Raw genomic sequence first — 5,053 nt, 5'->3', positions numbered from 1 at the left:
ACCACCAGTTGGCACCAAACAGGCCCAAATGGCTCCCAGGACCTGGAACAAGCAGGAGGAGGGAGACTAGAAAAACCCAGCCTGGGACTGAGGGCCTTGGCAGGATGAGCCTGAGATAGATGACCTTTGCATGGGGCCTCTTGAGCAGGTCAGGTAAGGAGAGAGCCCATGATGACCACCAGACCAGGACCATTGGACTTGGACAGGGAGCTACCCTGAGATGACCACCAGTTGCGTACCAAGCAGGCCTGGAGGTAAAGACCATGATGGAAATGACCCCTGCCCAGCACTGTAATGCACAAGTAGGGTATAGCACTCCCAGGACCACTCTTGGGATGACCCCAGACACTCAGAGACTCTGAGCGTCACTAAGAGGAGCAAGTAACTGGTAGAGAAATGGAAGAGAAAGAGAAGCAGAAGGATGTGGACACAATGAAGAGAGGCAGAACTGGAGATTTGAGTGTAGTGAGGAACAGGCTGAGGTAAATAGCCAAGGACGCCACCTGGAATCATAGTGGGGTCCTAGCCTGTGGTAGCAGGGGCCACATCTGGGTCCATGGACCTGCGGCAACACAAGTCTACTGCCAGCAAAGGCCAGGTGGACATCCCTGATCTGGGCTGCTGCTCAGGGACATGTTGATGAGTGAGGGCTGTGCAGAACTGGAGCCACCCCTCACCTGGGCATCGTGGGAGTGCTGGTCCTAGGGACATGAAAGCAGGAGAGCTGACTCCACCCCTAGCCAGCTGCAGTACTAGGGAGAGTGGGATGCATGTTGTAGGGCTTGCAAATAACCCAGACCTAGAATACGGGAGCATGGGAGACCTGGCCCTAGTGTCCATCTCTCATGCAGTAGCATGGACAAGAGAGAGATGCCCTCCTCCCCATTCACCCCACACCACCTGCAGCAGGCAGGAGCCTGGTCCTGACGTCATGAAAGAAGAAGCACTGGCCCTGCCCCTCACCCTGCTGCAGCACTCAGGAGAGCTGGCCCTGCCCCTCACCTGGGCAGCACAGTAAAGTTGACCCTGGATGTGGTAGTTGTGCATGAGTTAGCCTCAAGGGCATAAATGTGAGAGAACCAGTCCTGTCTCTTGTCTATTGGACAGTAGAATGAATGAGAGAGAGACAGACAGAGAGAGAGAGAGAGAGAGAGAGAGAGAGAGAGAGAGAGAGAGAGAGAGATCCTCCTCCCCTCCCTTATAGCTGGAGAACTGGCCCCAGAGTCATCAAAGTGGGAGACTTGCACTATGTTCCTCACCAGCTGTAACACTCATGAGAATGGGCCCTGTATCTCGACTGGGAATCAAGGTAGAGCTGGAAGTGGGAGGGTGTTGCTGGTGAGTCCGTCCCGAGGACATGAGAGTAGGAGAGCCAGCAGGCTGACCAGCTCAGAGACCTCTCAGGCCCAGATAGGAGTTGGCCCACACCAACATCTACTCCATCAATGAGTTGCTGGAGCACAAGAAGGGGCTGGTCCTACAGATCCCAAACCACAGGATCTGAAATACCCAGGGCAACAATGGGATACCCTAGAGGAGTCCCAGTGCAGTTCCAGTGTCAATGGAGTAGCGAAAGCAGGAAGTCCCATACCAGACTCACAAGTCATTGAAGCGAGCCTTTACAAGCAAAGAAATGTGGTCGAAAGAATATACCGTGTAACACACTGAAACAGACTACAACTTCCACAAAAGACTTTGGTTCTCCTCTGTTGAAGGGTGGAGGGTGGGTACGAGGGGGTAGAGGGGGGATGAGTGGGATTTGGGTGTGTGATGGGAAACTCATAAAGAACCAATACAAATTTTAAAAAATAAATCAGTAAAGCCTGTTTCAGAGAAATGGGAGCACAGGTGACCATGAAGCCACCCCTTTCGCAATTTTAGGCTCACCTTGGATGATTTACATTTCATTGACTTTCACACCATCAGTATCTCTAAGTGACCATCAGCCATTTTCACTATTATTGTGTCTATTCCGTATACCTGTTTCTGGCTGGTAGTGATGTTGACTACTCTCCTAGCATGAAACCTGAGCTACTTTCTCAGTGTTGGGATATTTGTTTCCTTAAGACTAGGACAGTGCCATCTTTGGAGAGTAGTGGGTAAGAAACTATAAAGTTTTATAGATGTAAATGAGATTTAGAAGAACATCACTATTGGATGCTGAGTGGCATGTCTATAAATGAGAATTTAAAGCAGAAATACAGCTCTGCTTATTTCTTAAGAGAACAAAGATGTGTGTGCTGTGGATCTGATCTTGAGCGTCTCCTAGAATCCCTTGTTAAAAAAAAAAAAAAAAAAAAAGGCTTTTAGTATCTGGGGTGGGTTATAGAACCTTTAGAAGCAGAATTTAGTGAGCTGTCTTTAGGTCATTACAGGTCTTGGAATGGCACAATAGAGTCCCACCCCCTTCCATTCCTCTTTGGCTTCCTTATGATGAAGTGACTATATTTGCTCCATCAAATCCCTTATCACTTCTGCAGTCTGACCTACACACACACCCCAACCAGAGGCCTAAAAACAATAGGTTTGCTTAATCATGGACCAGAAGGTCTATATCCACAAACTCAAACAAACCTCTTCTGTTTATAATTACCTCCAGTAATTAATTGTCTTAGGGGTGAAAAGCTGATGGGCTGATGGTTTGTTTGAGACTAGACCTTTGAAAGGCACGCAGGGAATTTATCAGGCCATCAAAGCAAGACATCTTTCCTCCCCCACTGCTGTCTCCCATTGTCACTGCCCAACTCCTCCCACCTTAGCCAGAACACATGTTCTTAACATTGAAGTGTTTGTTCCTGTTCTGTTCTAGCTAACAATGCCTTACGTAAAGCCAAAGGCCATACAATTTCACAGACAAAAGAATGATGTCCCCATCCTGCAGACAGAGGGCCAGGCTACAGCTGGCAAGGCCTGCTTTAGGGATTCTACTGGCATGATACCCCGTGGATCTTCTGCCTGGCGCCTCAAAGCAGGGGTGCTTCTGGTGGTCTCCATCTGGCAGATGCAATTTGCACATCTATTAGACAGGGTGTAATTATTAGGCCCCTGTAGGTTCTGCTAAAGGCTTTCCCCCAGCATTTGTCACTTTAAGAACCGGGACCTTTTTAGAAATTGTTCCTTCTAATACAATCCACTCCAAAATCCACTAATTTCCTCTTTCCATTCATCTTCCAGAAATCCTATAGCCAAGACAAATGGGACTTAGTGCGGCACGCTTTCAGTGACACCACAATGCGCGGGACTATTTTAAGAATTCTATTCATCAATTCTCAATAAATATTATGATACCAGCACTTAGGCGTTCTAAAGTGACTTTCCTAAGCAGATCCCAAGCTCTTTAGCAACACAAAGGCATTAAACCCTCTAATTCCCTTGCAAAACAAGCTAAGAGGCAGGAACTAAAGTGTGTTTCCTCTAATGCGGCTGCATGGAAAGTCACTTAGAACTGGCCCATTTGGCAAAGAGAAGGGAACTGTGGAGGGGAATTAAGGTGACAGTGGTCTTGCTCAAGCACTACCATTGTCTTCTGCAGTCACCAGAGAGGAGGAAGAGCAGGGAGGATGTGCTTGCTTGCTCTTTGCTTCTTTATAACACATTACTCGGTGCTTCTAAGTGTGGGGCTCTGGATTAAGCTTTGGCGAGATAATAAAGAAAAGCCATAGGGGTGTGTGTGTGTGTGTGTGTGTGTGTGTGTGTGTGTGTGTGTGTGTGTGTGTGTAAAACATATAGCTCGGAAGACCAAGAATATCTGTCTTAAAAGCAATACTGAACTGGCTGGAGAAATGGCTCAGTGGTTAAGAGCACTGGCTATTCTTCCAGAGGTCCTGGGTTCAGTTCCCAGCAACCACAACTATCAACAGTGGCATCTGATGCCCATTCTGCATGCAGCCGTACACGCAGATAGAGCACTCAAATATATAAATAAATCTTTTTATTGGATATTTTCTTTATTTACATTTCAATTGTTATCCCCTTTCCTGGTTTCCATCCCCGAAACCCCCTATCACATCCTCCCTCCCGCTGCTTCTATGAGGGTGTTCCTCCACCCACCCACCCACCCACTCCCACCTCCCCATCCTCGATTACCTTCTACTGGGGTATCTATCGAGCACTCATAGGACCAAGGACCTCTCCTTCCATTGATGCATGACAAGGCCACCCTCTGCTACATATGCAACTGGAGCCATGTGTACTCCTTTGTTGATGGCTTAGTCCCTGGGAGTTCTAGGGGGTCTGGTTGGTTGACATTGTTCTTCTTCCTATGGGGTTGCAAACCCCTTCAACTCCTTCAGTCCCTAAAATAACAATTAAATTCTGTGTAATTTAAATAACAAAAGTGTGCCTGGAATATGGAGAGAGCATGGGTGGGGGAGTTAGTAGGTAACTTTGTATTGTTGACACAAAAAATACACAGCTCACACCTCAAAGGGAATAAGAGAGTTTATTCTGGAACCAAGTTGGAGTGACCATGACCTGGGAAACATGGAGCTGGCCTACCCCAGGTTTCACACTCCCCCATGGAAGCAATTTCATGGCGCTTTATAGCAACAGAGCAAAAAAAAAAAAAGTCATAAATCAAGTCAATTTTAAAGTTCACCAGTGGGTACATCAAAGAGGCAGGCAGCTAGAGCAAGATGGCGGAGGCTGCCCTATAAACCTTGGAGGCTGTCTGCTAACATTCTTAGCCCTGGGTTGGCGGAAGCTAGTGGTCTGCTAAGTTAATAGATTCCAAAAGGTTTTCTTTTTACTAATTAGTCACAGGATACTAGTTCCGGCACAGAGAGGGGAAGGAATGACTATTAGGGAGCAAAGCTAACCCAAGGTAAGGTAATTAGGCTCCGACTCGGCAACACTGCAACCTCTCTGTATCGCTGCTGTTCTGATCAGTCAATCAGTCTTCGCAGACACAGTTTCTGTCCAGGAATTCTGATTTACAGTATTTGAACTCGGAAGGATATACAAGTAAAAACCTGCCTTAAGATACAATGCCTGACACGGACGGAAGGCGGGGCCGATTTTGACTGAGAGTGTTCTCCGTTCGGAGAACATGGTA

Source organism: Mus pahari, chromosome 13 (assembly GCF_900095145.1).
Source record: "Mus pahari chromosome 13, PAHARI_EIJ_v1.1, whole genome shotgun sequence".
In the NCBI taxonomy this organism is placed as follows: domain Eukaryota; kingdom Metazoa; phylum Chordata; class Mammalia; order Rodentia; family Muridae; genus Mus; species Mus pahari.
The sequence above is the reverse complement of the archived record's forward strand: the minus strand, read 5'-3'. Positions refer to the sequence as shown.